General features: G+C 44.6%; 1 pseudogene; it reads right to left on the bottom strand.

Moving 5' to 3' along the window:
• Positions 1-14882: 14882 nt before the first annotated feature.
• On the bottom strand, positions 14883-16517 carry LOC147960039 (uncharacterized; annotated as a pseudogene).
• Between the last annotated feature and the right edge of the window lie 493 nt (positions 16518-17010).

The following is a 17010-nucleotide window of genomic DNA, read 5'->3' as shown; positions in this document are numbered from 1 at the left end:
CCCAGTACGACTACGGAGTTGACGACCCCTCTCTCTTGCCAGAGCAACCAGGCAAGCCCCCCCTTTGATCACCAGATATCGCCTACTCTTCTCTATACTGCTTGCATTAGAGTAGGGTAGCATGTTACTGCTTCCTGTTAATCCTATACTGATGCATAGCCTGTCCTTGCTACTACTGTTGTTACCTTTACCTGCAATCCTAATGCTTAGTATAGGATGCTAGTTTATCATCAGTGGCCCTACATCCTTGTCCGTCTGCCATGCTATACTATCGGGCCGTGATCACTCGGGAGTTGATCACGGGTATATACTACATACTTTATACATGAAACATGTGGTGATTAAAGACGGGTCGGCTCGTAGGAGCACCCGTGAGTGGATCTTTGAGGCGGAGCGACAGGGCAGGTTCCGACCACCTAGGAGAGATGTGGGCCTGGCCCTGGTCGGCGTTCGCGGATACTTAACACGCTTAACGAGATCTGGGTATTTGATCTGAGTCTGGCCATTTGGTCTATACGCACTAACCATCTACGCGGGAGTAGTTATGGGTATCCCGGCGTCGTGGTATCAGCCGAAGCCTTCGTGACGTTAGCGACTGAGTGGCGTGCGCTGGATTGGACTGGAACGCCACTAGGCTAGGTCTGCTTTCGGCCGCGTACGCAACGTGCAGGTGTGCTAAGGGCGATGGGCCCAGACCCCTGTGCGCTTAGGTTTAGACCGGCGTGCTGACCTCTCTGTTGTGCCTAGGTGGGGCTGCGACGTGTTGATCTTCCGAGGCCGGGCATGACCCAGGAAAGTGTGTCCGGCCAAATGGGATCGAGCGTGTTGGGGAATGTGGTGCACCCCTGCAGGGAAGTTAATCTATTCGAATAGCCGTGATCTTCGGTAACAGGACGACTTGGAGTTGTACCTTGACCTTATGACAACTAGAACCGGATACTTAATAAAACACACCCTTCCAAGTGCCAGATACAACGGGTGATCGCTCTCTCACAGGGCGACGAGGGGAGGATCATCGGTTAGGATTATGCTATGCGATGCTACTTGGAGGACTTCAATCTACTCTCTTCTACATGTTGTAAGACGGAGGCTGCCAGAAGCGTAGTCTTCGAAAGGATTAGTTATCTCCCTCTTATTCTGGCATTCTGCAGTTCAGTCCACATATGATACCCTTACTCCATTTGATACCCATGCATATGTAGTGTAGCTCCTTGCTTGCGAGTACTTTGGATGAGTACTCACGGTTGCTTTCTCCTTCTTTCCCTCTATCCCTTCTACCTGGTTGTCGCAACCAGATGTTGGAGCCCAGGAGCCAGACGCCACCGTCGACGACAACCCCTACTACACCGGAGGTGCCTACTACTACGTGATGCCCGCTGACGATGACCAGGAGTAGTTTAGGAGGATCCCAGGCAGGAGGCCTGCGTCTCTCTCGATCTGTATCCCAGTTTGTGCTAGCCTTCTTAAGGCAGACTTGTTTAACTTATGTCTGTACTCAAATATTGTTGCTTCCGCTGACTCGTCTATGATCGAGCTCTTGTATTCGAGCCCTCGAGGCCGCTGGCTTGTAATATGATGCTTGTATGACTTATTTTATTTGTAGAGTTGTGTTGTGATATCTTCCCGTGAGTCCCTGATCTTGATCGTACACGTTTGCGTGTATGATTAGTGTACGATTAAATCGGGGGCGTCACAAGTTGGTATCAGAGCCGACTGCCTGTAGGAATTCCCCCTTCCACACTCCATGGCCGAAGTCGAGTCTAGACATTGCAAAACTTTTACTAACATGGCTGTGTGCCTTACGGGCCCACGTCGCCATCTGGGTGGTATTAGGATCTTTTACTCCTCGATCCTTACTCTGGGACTCTGAGCTCTCTTCTATTCGGGTTAAATGAATTTTGCTAAATCTAATATTAGGATCTCGTTATCTCTTTCACCCGGAGAGCCCCTTATTACTGATGATCGTCTGTTGTACGTGAAGACCCTGAAGATACTCTCCGCTGTTAACCCTAGAACTTCTGTTCATCGCGTTTGCAATTCCCCTTCCACCGTCAACCCTTATGGGTAACTACTTGCAGTTGGTATTCTTACATTCATCCCCAGTTGGTCTTGTTATTACAATATACCCCAGAATACTCGTCATTGTTTCGATAATCCTTTGAGCTTACTGCCTTGCTGTTCTTTATCACCTGAATACCCCTACGGGTAATTCTCGCACTTATGGAGTATCCGCTCATCCCCCAGTTGTCCATGTGTTTCAAAATGGTCATCAAAATACTATTCGATCCTCCAAAAATCCTTAGTAGCTTATTTCTCTGCAATACTTGGCTGCTTGCATTAAGGATGCTTTCCATATGTCTCACAATATTCGTCAGTATCCTTAGGCACCGTCTTTTGATCCTATTGATTCAACAAGAGTGCGAATGCACGCAGTCATCAGTTGATCCTTTTAAATTAACTTTCCGGCTCAGACGTCATTTTAAACATGAGCTTGTTCTCATTAAATCCAATTGCTGTCGATTGTACCCCTAAGGCTATTCAACTTATCCATCCCTAATTGGAACATTGCTTCTGATCCCTTGATTTGAAAATCATAATTCCTTTGCATTTGAGCTCTGGATTAGTCAATTGTTTCCATAATCCAATGCCTTTGCATTGTTACTTCCTCTAGTTGTGTGCCGATGCTCGCATCAGCTCCATTGTAGACCATAGGACCACTTGTTGGATTATTATCCGGCAGTGTCCTTCCTATTCAATAACCTTGTGAGCCTCTCCATGGGTATGTGATACCTTTGGTAAATTGTATCCTCTGTTTTGCTAACCATGCTCTACTTTCGAGCTTGTAATATTTACTCTCAAAGCTTGTGGTATATGTTTCCACGATACCCTGACGGGTTGAACCTATGCCTTCCTTAATTTGTGTGACCTCGAAAGTTATGCGGGTTATACCCTGCTGACGCTTCGTCAGATAACTTTTCAACACTACAACTTCGAAAGGGGGAGGTAAATGTAAGGTTATGCATTAAAGAAGTGGGATTCGACCTTGAACTTTGTGTTCATGCCCATGGACACGATGTAGATCTTATCATTAAAGCTTCTCTTAAATTAAATTTTTCCCTTGGTATAAGTTCTTATAGCTGGGATCCGGCCTTTTGCAATCGTGGTTTCAACAATATGTTCTTCTTTGACCCAATTTCACGGGCAAGTTTAAGCACTTTTCTTTTGTGGATCAATACACCCGTCCAGCCTGTACTTTAATCTTCTATCGAGTATTACACCATGGTACCTCGATAATATAAAGTACTACATAACCTCTTATGAGTTCTTCATCAAGTACTACATTCTCACTTATTCCAATTTTTCATGGGCTTTGAGTTATTAAACACTCAAAGACCGATAACTGAACCGAGTCCACACTACGGTTCAACAACTATTATAAATCTTCTTTGCTTATGAGTTTGTACCCGATCACGTCCTTCCTACCCTATTTGGCTATATCATTATTGTGATGATTTTAACTGTGCTACCTGGTCCTTATTCCCGGAGCACAACTTTCGACGATGAGCTAAGCTTACGTCGATTGTCCTTGTCATATCATTTCACCTTGAACAGCAAGCTTGATTTCAAGTTTGTGTCGTACCTGTGCTTCCATTGACCTCTTGCTTCATCATCCCTTTGACTTGATGTCATCGCTGATCGATTACATCCTCATGAAATCTCTTGACAAAAATTGTCGTGGTCATCATCAACATTTTGAATCCTTTCAGGATACTAATCGAATTCATGATGATAAGTACCACCCTTGTTCCTTGGTAATTTGAGTTACCATCGACAACATCCTTGCCTTCTCTCTAACACAAACTTGTTCGTGTTTTGTATTACACCTTAGGTTCCTTGCCATCCAGCTTATGCTGTGTTCTACCTTGGAGTATTACCATCTGTTATGTCAAGAATGTCATGGGAATGCCCCACCTCTTAAGGATTCTTGTTATAGAATTACTTCTCGCCATCTCTGTTCATTTCTTGGTCCCCGTGTTGATTCGAATCGGAATACCGACAATTGAACCTTGAGGTGTGAATTCAAAACTTCTAGCAACCCTAATGCTTTGAAGTGAATGATCGATAGTTTCATTCTAATTCTTTTGTTCATTAAGTCCCCATTCTAACATTGTTCGTGTGACCCAGCCATATTTTGGGTGCACCTGTCAACCAATGTTTAATTGTGGATGTTTTCCTCGAACATACATCATTATATCATTTGATCTGACAATTGTTATCTCCTTGTTCACATACTTGTGGAAATCCATCTTTTGTTAATCTCGATAAATTGTCGCTGAGACCGTCAGCCACCTCATCATCCTATCATTGGTTTGATGATAAACTCTTGTTTTGGAACTTGCTTCCATAGCTGATTTCCCGAGAATCTTACAATGTAATCCCGTCAAATTGTGTTGCACCTTTTCTTCTCAGACATCCCGAGTCTGAGGTATCCTGACACCAATCAGATCTGAAACTCGGTCAGATATGATGGTTGGAACAATTTCCAAGAGTTATAACATTGGTCTCTAAATAACCCGGTAAGGTGGTGTCTTTGATTAGCATCCCTGGCCAGAGGACCTATTGTTGTAATATATGTATCCTTTTATCAAGGTTAGCCATTCTTCCATGAGGAAATTGTAAGACTTATTCTATAAGTTGTTCCTGATGGATCCTTTGTGTTTCCAAAGTCTGATCTTCACATGTTGGCCATGTCAATGCTATCTCGAAGCATGTCTATGGTACTCCAATTTTCAACAAGAACATTTGAAGCCCAATGTTAAATGTTTCCTGCTCAATTATCCAAACACCGTTGTATGGGTAATGTCATGAAAATTTCTCTCCCCTTACCTAAAGAGTTTTCTACATTATATCCTGTGATGGATATCGTGCTCTGCTTGTCCTTGGGAAGGATATACTCCTGAAATATGTGTTTAAACACATTTTCCTTCCCTTGTTCTGTTTGATTTGATAATCATATTTTACTTTCCATTGTTTGGTTTAACCATTCTTGTGATCTATATGATCTAAGCAGCAATATTCTCCTGCTTATGTAAACACCTCGGTGTACCATTCTGTCAGCAAGACCCTGTTACTACTGTTGAAAACTTCCGGTAACCGCCGATGGACGAGAACTCTACCTATTGGTCCGCCTCGTTTAACGAGCAGGAAAATGGTTCTCTTCGTCTCTCGCCCTTGGTACCAACGTTGTTGCCGACATAACTGACATGGTACTCTCTGACATGCCTTGCTATCATGACCAGGCAAGATGTCCCTGCTCCTATAAATAAATAAAAATCACCTGGTGGGCCCATAACACACAGGTCCACTGGATCGAAACCTGACTCTTCTTTACAACCCGGACTCTAACGTGTCGTGTGCACCTGGCTTCGTATGTGATTCACGAGCTAAAATATATACCATTATTCATCCTGAAATCTAACAACGTGTTATTCTCGTTGTTCAAACCCCCATTCCAGCTTCTGTCTAGTCAACGAATGATCGCCTGCCAGTTTGAAACTTTGGTACCATCGTATATTGCACTGAGAGACTTCACTGAAATACAACTCGTGGGGTACCTTGTGTATTTCCTATTGAGTTCACCGTCAGATGCCCAGCCTTCTGGAGATGCATTCTTTCGGAGTTTTTCCCCTTGGTCGCGTTCGTAGGACGATGACGAGTTGATCATGGTGATTGGAAGTAGAGAAATGAAGACATCAACGAAAGGGATCAACCTCTTCGAAAGGACAACCAAGACCGAGAAGAATCGTTAGGTTTCTCGCTACCAGCACCTTCCCCCTACTCCCCTGCTTAAATCTCGGGACGAGATTTCTTGTAGTGGAGGAGAATTGTGATGCCCGGATAATTAAGCTACAGTAATTCCCTGCTAATGATGCCACGTCATCACGGTTACTATTGTCGATCTCGCGATGGTTCGAAACCGATTCAAATTTAAAATCAAGTCAAACAATTAAAGTTTTCAAAAGTCAAAACTAAAATGTTCTTAATGTGACAAACAAATCATGGATATTATTGGTGGAGTAACAACATCTTTATAAAATATTTAAATACCCTTAAGTGATTAAAACAACATCAAAACAATTAGTTATACTCCTAATATATTTTACGAAATACTAAACTATTTTTATTCTGAGGTAAAACTTCTTAGAACAGTGGATTAATTTGACACACTATTTTTGGAGCTATTTTCATATTTTACTAAACCAAAAATATAGTGCAACTAAAATAAAACAGAAAAGAATAAAAAAAACAACAACAAAAGAAAAATAAAATCCCCACCCCTCGCTGGGCCTCGGCCCAGCTGGCCACGGGGCTAGCCCGGCCGGCCCAGCCGACCCACTCCCGCACCCCCTGGCCTACTAGGCCTCCTCCCCTCCCCGTGACCTAGCGCCGACACCCACTCCCCTCCCCCCCACACGCTCTCTCCCTTCTCCCCCGATCTGGATTGAGATCGAGGGCACGATCCAACCGCGTCGTTCCCCCCCCCCCGCCGCTCAACGCCATCGCCTGTAGCCGCCCGCCGGCGATGACCCTTCCCGCGCGCCCGTGCCACAGCCTCCTCCTCGCCGGATCCCGCCACCGCCCGTCGCTTCGTCCTCCTCGTCTCCTCCTCGCCGATGATGCGTCCTCGTCCTCCTCCCCAAAGACTCCACCGAGCCTCGCCGCCCCCCTGCTCACCAACGCTGGTGAGGACCCCCAGTCCTCCTCTTCCTCCCCGTGCCCTCGTGCGCGCTCGCCCGCCAGATCCCCGTCGCCCCCCCTCTCTCGCGTGCACCCTGGCCGTGCCCGCCGTGCCTCACCGCACGCCGCCCCTGCACACACGCTCGCGCGTGCGCCGCTGCGCCTAGACCACGACGCAGCCCCACCTGCTGCCGCCCTGAAGCCACGACCTCCACCCCACGGCTGCGTGCTGCTCGCGCAACGCCCGCGCCTCAGGGCCGCTGCACCGCACCTCCGCGCGCGCCTGCGCCACGCCTAGCCGCGCCCCGTGCGCCCCAGACGTGCCCCGCCCCTGGCCACCGGCCCCACGCGGCCGCGCGCCGCCGTCCCCTGCGCTCGCCGCCGCCGTGAACTGCGGCCTTGTTCAATCGGCGCCCGGGTTCGGCGCCCCTAGGCTCCGTCCGCCGCACCCGGGTCAGCCTCGACGGGTGCCCACGCCCGTGCCCGTTTCCCGTTACCCGCGCGCCCGTTTGGCCCCTAGGGCCAATGACATGGGGGCCCCACCCCCTGAGAATGTTTCATAAAAAAAGGAAAGATAATATAATAAAAATAAAATTAATTAATTAATTAATTAATTGAAGAATAAATTAACTTAATTAATTTTGATTAATTAAACTGAACAACTAATTAAACTAATTAACTTGTTTAATTAGTCTTAGTCAATGACAGTAGGACCAACGTGTCAGTTTGACCCAGTCAACTGACTGGTTGACTGCTGACGTCGTGCTGACGTCATGCTGACGTCAGCAAACACTGTTCAGGATAATGTCGATTTAAATAATTAAATAAATCCTAAAATTGATTTAAATCTTTTAAAATTAATATAAAATAAACCGTAGCTCGGATGGAAAAACTTTGTACATGAAAGTTGGTCAGAACGACGAGACGAATCCGGATACGCAGGCCGTTCGTCCGCAACACATCCCTAACCTATCGAACTCGCAACTTTCCCCCTCCGGCTCCTCTGCCCGAAAATGCAAAACACTGGGGATACTTTCCTGGATGTTTCCCCCTTCCCCGGTATCACCTCTTACCGCGTTAGGGCACCCCTAGCACCGATACTTGTCATGTCATACATAGCTATGCATCTATTTGCTTAAATATTTATTGTTTCTTCCCCCTCTTCTCTCGCTAGACACCGAGACCGACGCTGCTGCTACCCAATACGACTACGGAGTTGACGACCCCTCTCTCTTGCCAGAGCAACCAGGCAAGCCCCCCCTTTGATCACCAGATATCGCCTACTCTTCTCTATACTGCTTGCATTAGAGTAGGGTAGCATGTTACTGCTTCCCGTTAATCCTATACTGATGCATAGCCTGTCCTTGCTACTACTGTTGTTACCTTTACCTGCAATCCTAATGCTTAGTATAGGATGCTAGTTTATCATCAGTGGCCCTACATCCTTGTCCGTCTGCCATGCTATACTATCGGGCCTTGATCACTCGGGAGTTGATCACGGGTATATACTACATACTTTATACATGATACATGTGGTGATTAAAGACGGGTCGGCTCGTAGGAGCACCCGTGAGTGGATCTTTGAGGCGGAGCGACAGGGCAGGTTCCGACCACCTAGGAGAGAGGTGGGCCTGGCCCTGGTCGGCGTTCGCGGATACTTAACACGTTTAACGAGATCTGGGTATTTGATCTGAGTCTGGCCATTTGGTCTATACGCACTAACCATCTACGTGGGAGTAGTTATGGCTATCCCGGCGTCGTGGTATCAGCCGAAGCCTTCGTGGCGTTAGCGACTGAGTGGCGCACGCCGGATTGGACTGGAACGCCACTAGGCTAGGTCTGCTTTCGGCCGCGTACGCAACGTGCAGGTGTGCTAAGGGCGATGGGCCCAGACCCCTGTGCGCTTAGGTTTAGACCGGCGTGCTGACCTCTCTGTTGTGCCTAGGTGGGGCTGCGACGTGTTGATCTTCCGAGGCCGGGCATGACCCAGGAAAGTGTGTCCGGCCAAATGGGATCGAGCGTGTTGGGGAATGTGGTGCACCCCTGCAGGGAAGTTAATCTATTCGAATAGCCGTGATCTTCGGTAACAGGACGACTTGGAGTTGTACCTTGACCTTATGACAACTAGAACCGGATACTTAATAAAACACACCCTTCCAAGTGCCAGATACAACCGGTGATCGCTCTCTCACAGGGCGACGAGGGGAGGATCATCGGTTAGGATTATGCTATGCGATGCTACTTGGAGGACTTCAGTCTACTCTCTTCTACATGTTGTAAGACGGAGGCTGCCAGAAGCGTAGTCTTCGAAAGGATTAGTTATCTCCCTCTTATTCTGGCATTCTGCAGTTCAGTCCACATATGATACCCTTACTCCATTTGATACCCATGCATATGTAGTGTAGCTCCTTGCTTGCGAGTACTTTGATTGAGTACTCACGGTTGCTTTCTCCTTCTTTCCCTCTATCCCTTCTACCTGGTTGTCGCAACCAGATGTTGGAGCCCAGGAGCCAGACGCCACCGTCGACGATGACCCCTACTACACCGGAGGTGCCTACTACTATGTGATGCCCGCTGACGACGACCAGGAGTAGTTTAGGAGGATCCCAGGTAGGAGGCCTGCGTCTCTTTCGATCTGTATCCCAGTTTGTGCTAGCCTTCTTAAGGCAGACTTGTTTAACTTATGTCTGTACTCAGATATTGTTGCTTTTGCTGACTCGTCTATGATCGAGCTCTTGTATTCGAGCCCTCGAGGCCCCTGGCTTGTAATATGATGCTTGTATGACTTATTTTATTTGTAGAGTTGTGTTGTGATATCTTCCCGTGAGTCCCTGATCTTGATCGTACACGTTTGCGTGTATGATTAGTATACGATTAAATCGGGGGCGTCACAAGATCATAGAAAGATAACCAAGCCCTCGACTCAAAACTAATCTTTATTATATATAGCTCACAGTCTCGATTACATAGATAAGGATCAACACAAAACTCAAAGGTAGGTCATACTAAACCTTATTCTACTAGATCAAGATATAGCCAAAAGGATCGAACTAGGAAAAACGGAAAAGATAGAAGTGTGATGGTGATACGATACCGGGGCACTCCCCCAAGCTTGGCAGTTGCCAAGGGGAGTGCCCATACCCGATACTCAGTTCTCCGGAGGTGGTGATGATGGAGTTGTTGATGATGGCGTGTCGCACATCGAGCGTAGTAGATCCTCCAACTTGCGGATAATGCCCTTGAGTGCGGTGATATGCTCTTGCAACAAAAGATTTTCACGTGTGAGATACTTATTTTGTATGTGAGCTAGCTCAATCATCTTGAAAGCTTTAATCTCAGTTGGGGTAAGATGGTTGTAATAAGGTTGAAGGATGTCTTCTTCTTCTGCTGCTGCAGGAGCTTGATCCTCCATGGCCTTCTTGATCCCATCACCCTTGGGTATCTCCCCAAGTTCTTCTCTCTTCATCTCTATCTTCATTAGCCAAGCATTATTGCCTGTGTCATTGTAGGAGAGGGATGACATGATGCCTGGCCTTGAAAACTCTGGCAGAAAACAACTTGAAACAAAAACACGGAGATAATTGCGTGCTATGGTTGTAAAAACCTTCAGGAGATTATATAATGAATTTTTATGTACCAAAAGAAGTATCGTGCAAGAAAAGGGAGTCCGGAGGGCACACGAGGTTCCCATGAGGCAGGGGGCGTGCCCTCCACCCTCGTGGATGCCTTGTGTCCTTTCCAGACTACTTCTTATTTTCCTATTTTCTTAAATATTCCAAAACGGAGAAAAATTGCTATTAGAATTGTTTTGGAGTCAGTTTACTTACCGTACCACACACCTATTGCTTTTTGGAGTCTAAAACTTTTTGGAAAGTGTCCCTTATGTACTCCTCCGGGGTTACGGTATCAATAACATTGGTTTCAACATTTATGGGATTACCTGAGATATAATGTTTGATTCTTTGACCGTTCACTAACCTCGGATTTGTGCCTTCGAAGTTGTTGATTTTTATGGCACCGTAATGATAGACCTCCTCGATAACGTAAGGTCCTTCCCATTTAGAGAGGAGCTTTCCTGCAAAAAATCTTAAACGAGAGTTGTATAACAAAACATAATCACCTACATTAAACTCATGCTTTTGTATCCTTTTGTCATGCCATCTTTTAACTTCTCCTTTAAACAGTTTGGCATTCTCATAGGCCTGGGTTCTCCACTCATCAGGTGAGCTAATGTCAAATAGTATCTTCTCTCCGGCAAGTTTGAAATCATAATTGAGCTCTTTAATAGCCCGATATGCCTTATGTTCTCGTTCGAGAGGTAAGTGACATGCTTTTCCATAGACCATTTTATACGGAGACATACCCATAGGATTTTTATATGCAGTTCTATAGGCCCATAATGCATCATGAAGTTTCTTGGACCAGTTCTTTATAGAACTATTAACAGTCTTTTGCAAAATTAATTTAAGCTCTCTATTACTCAGTTCTACTTGACCACTAGACTGTGGGTGGTATGGAGATGCAATTCTATGATTAACATCATACTTAGCAAGCATTTTACGAAAGGCACCATGAATAAAGTGTGAACCACCATTAGTCATTAAGTATCTAGGGACTCCAAACCTCGGTAATATAACTTCTTTAAGCATCTTAATAGAGGTTTTATGATCAACACTACTAGTTGGAATAGCTTCTAACCACTTAGTAACGTAATCAACAACAACTAAAATATGTGTATACCCATTAGAGGAAGGAAACAGTCCCATATAATCAAAGCCTCAAACATCAAATGGTTCAATAACAAGTGAATAGTTCATAGGCATTTCTAGACGTCTACTGATATTACCAATTCTTCGACATTAATCATAAGACAAGACAAACTTACGAGCATCCTTGAAAAGAGTAGGCCAATAAAAACCAGATTGCAATACCTTATGTGCAGTTCTATCCCCAGCGTGGTGTCCTCCATAAGCCTCGGAGTGACACTTGAGTAGGATCTGTTCCTGTTCATGCTCAGGTACATAACATCTAATAGCACCATCTACTCCTTCTTTATAAAGGTGTGGGTCATCCCAGAAGTAATGTCTTAAATCCTAGAAAAACTTTTTATTTCGCTGGTATGTGAAACTAGGTGGTATAAATTTAGCAACAATGTAATTAGCATAATCAGCATTCCATGGAGCAGCACGAGAAGCATTTATGATAGCTAATTGTTCATCAAGAAAGCTATCATCTATAGGTAGTGGGTCATCAAGAACATTCTCTAACCTAGACAAGTTGTCTGCAATGGGGTTGTCAGCTCCCTTTCTATCCATAATATGCAAATCAAATTCTTGTAGCAAGAGGACCCATCTAATAAGTCTAGGTTTGGCATCTATCTTTTCCATAAGATATTTAATAGAAGCATGATCAGTGTGGACAGTTATTTTGGAATCAACAATATAAGGTCTGAACTTATCACAAGCAAATATAACAGCTAAAAATTCTTTTTCGGTAGTAGCATAATTTCTCTGGGCACTATCTAGAGTTTTACTAGCATATTGGATAACATTTAATTTCTTATCAACTCTTTGTCCTAGAACAACATCTACAACATAGTCACTAGCATCACACATACTTTCAAAAGGTAAATTCCAATCAGGTGGCTGAACAATAGTTGCAAAAATTAAGGCTTTCTTAAGTATTTCAAATGCTTCTACACAATAATCATCAAAGACAAAAGGAACATCTTTTTGTAAGAGATTAGTCAGAGGCCTAGAAATTTTTGAGAAGTCTTTAATGAACCTCCTATAAAAACCGGCTTGACCAAGGAAACTTAGTATACCTTTAATGTCCTTAGGAAACGACATCTTTTCAATAGCATCAACTTTAGCTTTATCAACTTCAATACCTCTTTCAGAAACTTTATGCCCCAAGACAATACCTTCATTAACCATAAAGTGGAACTTCTCCCAATTCAATACAAGATTAGTTTCTTCACATCTCTGCAAAACTCGATCTAGGTTGCTTAAGCAATCATCAAAAAAAGTTCCATAAACGGAGAAATCATCCATGAAAACCTCAACAATCTTTTCACAAAAGTCAGAGGATATAGCAGTCATACATCTTTGAAAGGTAGCAGGTGCATTACATAAACCAAAAGGCATACTTCTATAAGCAAAGGTACCGAAAGGGCAAGTAAAAGTGGTCTTTTCTTGATCCTCTTTCGACACAGGTATTTGAGAGAAACCAGAATAACCATCGAGAAAGCAAAAATGTGTATGTTTGGATAATCTTTCTAGCATTTGATCAATAAAAGGTAAGGGTAATGATCCTTTATAGTAGCTTTATTTAATTTGCGGAAATCAATTACCATTCTATAACCTGTAACAATTCTTTGTGGGATCAATTCATCTTTATCATTAGGAACAACAGTAATGCCCCCCTTCTTAGGGACAGAATGGACATGACTTACCCACTGACTATCAGCAACAGGATAAATTATACCTACTTCCAGAAGCTTTAGTATTTCATTTCTTACCACGTCTTTCATCTTAGGATTTAACCGTCGTTGATGATCAACAACCGGTTTAGCGTCTTTCTCCAATTTTATTTTGTGCTGGCATAGAGTGGGACTAATGCCCTTAAGATCATCAAGAGTATATCCAATAGCAGCACGGTGTTTCTTCAGAGTTTTCAATAATTTCTCTTCTTCCTGCTCTGAAAGGTTAGCACTAATAATAACATGATATATCTTCTTTTCATCAAGATAAGCATATTTAAGAGTATGAGGTAATGGTTTAAGCTCAAACACGAGATCACCCTTGGGTGGAGGAGGATCCCCTAGAATTTCAACAGGCAAGTTGTGTTTCAAAATAGATCCCTATTTAAAGAATACTTCATCTATTTCTCTTCTTTCATTCATAAACATATCATTTTCATGGCCTAGCAAGTATTGTTCTAAAGGATCATTAGGAGGCACGTTAATAGAAGCAAGACCAATAATTTCATCTTTACTAGGAAATTCTTTATCATGGGGTTGTCCACGAAATTTAGCAAAATTGAAATCGTGAGACCTATCCCCTAAACCAATAGAAACAATATCTTTTTTACAGTCTATCTTAGCATTAACAGTATTCAAGAAGGGTCTACCAAATATAATGGGTCAAAATTCATCTTGTGGGGAAGCAAGAACAAGAAAATCAGTAGGATATTTAATTTTCCCATACAAGACTTCAACATCTCTAACAATCCCAACTAGTGAAATAGTATCTCTATTGGCAAGCTCAATAATAAAATCAATATCTTCTATCTCAGTAGGTGCAATATCATGCATAATTTCTTTATGTAAAGTATAAGGTATTGCACTGACACTAGCACCCATATCACATAAGCCATGATAAAAGTGATCTCTATTTTAACAGAAACAACAGGCATGCCAACAATAGGTCTATGTTTATCTTTAGTATCAGGTCTAGCAATTCTAGCAGCTTCATCACAGAAGTAAATAACATGCCCATCAATATTATCGACCAAGAGATCCTTAACCATAGCAATACTAGGTTCAACTTTAATTTGCTCAGAGGGTGCAGGCGTTCTAGCATTACTCTTACGAACCACAGTTCAAGCTTTAGCATGATCCTTTATTCTAATAGGGAAAGGTGGTTTCTCAATATAAGCGGTAGGAACAATAGGATCAACATTATAAGTGATAGCCTTTTCTTCAACTTTAATAGGTTCAGCTACTTTTACTTCGATGGGAGGATGATATTTAAACCACTTCTCCTTAGGGAGATCAACATGAGTAGCAAATGATTCACAGAAAGAAGCTACTATCTCAGAGTCAAGGCCATATCTTTGCTAATAATAAAGCAATTGCTGCTTCTGGTCGTACATCGTCGGTGTTTTTGCGAAAAAGCCCCTCTATTTCTTTAACATCAATCCGTAGTCCCAATTTAAGTGGCACTTTGGACACAACATTTCATTTTTGCGTAAACCCCCTGCATTTGTTAGAAACTATGCCCGCGACCCTTATCTCTTATTAGACTGGCTCACCAACGCGCATCTCGCCGCTTATCCTACCATTCTCCACCGCTGGGCATGCGCCGCCGCTTGCCACCAGCGTCGCGGCGGGCGTCCGCACTGAGGCGGGCAGGAGACCCATGTCAAAGGCTGGTCGCAACGAAGGCCTTGGCAGGAAGACTTGAGGAGGTCTCGGGTGTGACGGGGAGTTGGCCGGAGCACACGGACAACGAGGGGCTTCCGTCGTCCAGGCACAGGCTGGACATGATGGGGAGGGGAGGGCTGGAGCATGGGCGCGCACGCATGGGAGGGAATAGTCATCCCTTGGCGCGGGGTCAACGGCTTGGGAGTGCTGACTGCATCGACATAGGCAGCGCGACAGCAATGGGTCCCGGTGCCGCGGGCGGCGGGCGGAGCGGCAGAGAGAGGTGGGGCGCGGGCGAGCTCATGCTCGTGCTCGATCGCTTGAAGAAGATGGCGCAACGGCGGAGTTGAAGCGCTTGACGAGCTCGGGCTCCATGGCTGTGAGTCGGGCTTGGCACGGCTGCAGGCAACACGGGACGGAAATGCCGAGGACTTGCAGCGGGGAGCCGGTTCCCAGTGGTGGGAGCGTGGGGCAACGCGAAGAATAGCAGCGGGCGGTGGAGCACTGCCTCTGCACTTGAACAGGGAGAGATATTCAGAGAGGATAGAGCAGAATGGAAAGGGGAAGAAGAGTGAAGGTGAGGGCGACGGGCACGCGACCTGCAGGGCGGCTCCGGTGCCGCGGCCGGGCATGTGCGAGGACAAGGCAAAGTGTCCCGGATCCGTTCCTGGGGAGGCCATGGACAGCTAGCGGCTTGATCTCCAGGCAGAAGTGGGGGCTCCTGAAGAGGCCATCACATCCATGGCGGGGCTTCTGTAGAAGTACCTGTGTGAGAGAGAGAAGATGCGTGAGGGAGAGAGAGAGACAAAGGAAAGGAGAAGGATGGGAAGGAAACAGAGGAGAGGGACGCGACGGTCCTACTAGTTCTGGTCGTCGGCGGAGGGGCACTAGCGGATCTGGCCATGGGCGAGCGGAGGCCACATCCGTGCGGTGGCAGTAGAATAAGATGGAGGCGGAGGAATGGAGATATTCTGTGGATAAGGGTAATGCAGTGCGTCTCGGTGGGGATTGCATGTTGCTTTTCTTTAATCAACCATTGTTGTTGCTAGAAGCTGTTGGACGCACCGATTACAATTCTTTTTTCGGTCCTGTTGTTGGATTTATGTGTGATTGTTCATGGCGTTTCAACAAATGGTTATCTGCTAGATGTGGCCTTCTCACGTTGGCCCACTATGACTATTTAACTGTACCTCCTTATAATCTGACGGCAATAGTATCAACTTAGTAAGCCATATGATATTCATGTAACTGTGATCTAGGAAATAAAAGTTCATAGGAAAAGAACAAAAACCTTCACTTAACATAGTTGTGTTGTACCTTTATTGAGAGAGGTTTGTACAGTATGAAAATATGTTTTGAGATGCAACAAATTATGATTATTAGTCATGCTAGTTGTAGGCACAGCTAGAGTCAAACTGGGTGTTGTAATGCTGGACTAAGGATGGACCTTACTGGGAGAAATTAAAAGTTCTACGGCCTTCCATGGGATAATATATCCGACATGTTCCCATTGTGCTTTGCATAATTGTTCTTGGAAGCGTACCAAGCAGAAGCATGCCATATATTCAACAAAGCTCTGAAACAATGCACTCTGTCTTTTCTTGAACACGCACCGGGTATATGTCAAAACCATTTTCTGTAATCGTTGAACTGAGTTTGGAGCTGAAATGTCCGCACATACAAAAAAGGCAGAATTGAATGTATGGGCTTGTAGCCCTCTCAGTGGGGATTTTTGGTGCTGGTTTTATTGCTTTTGACCAATTTCCTCTTTTTTGAGGGCTTGATTAATTCTCTTGAACATATAGATGAAGCGACTGCATAGTTAGTTTTTGGGCTACTTTTTAAATGGGTTGCTTTAGCCAACTAAGATAATAAAAAGTTATGACGCTTATCTCAATAACTTCGACAATACTATGTACATTAAATTGGACAAGTGAAACAATGCATACCCTTCCCCTCCCATCCAAAAAAAACAACACATATGTTTGTTAGACTTTTTGCCGAGATGGCTGGCTTTACATGCTATTTCTTCTTCATGTTCGAGATATTTGACCGTACTTATTTTCTTAGGAAATCATAGTGATTGGATTATAAGTGTCGGAGTGCAGTAATCTTTTATCCCATTG

Source organism: Triticum urartu, chromosome 7A, assembly GCF_056163025.1.
Source record: "Triticum urartu cultivar PI428250 chromosome 7A, HENAU_Tu73, whole genome shotgun sequence".
Taxonomy (NCBI): Eukaryota; Viridiplantae; Streptophyta; class Magnoliopsida; order Poales; family Poaceae; genus Triticum; species Triticum urartu.
The sequence above is the reverse complement of the archived record's forward strand: the minus strand, read 5'-3'. Positions and strand labels throughout refer to the sequence as shown.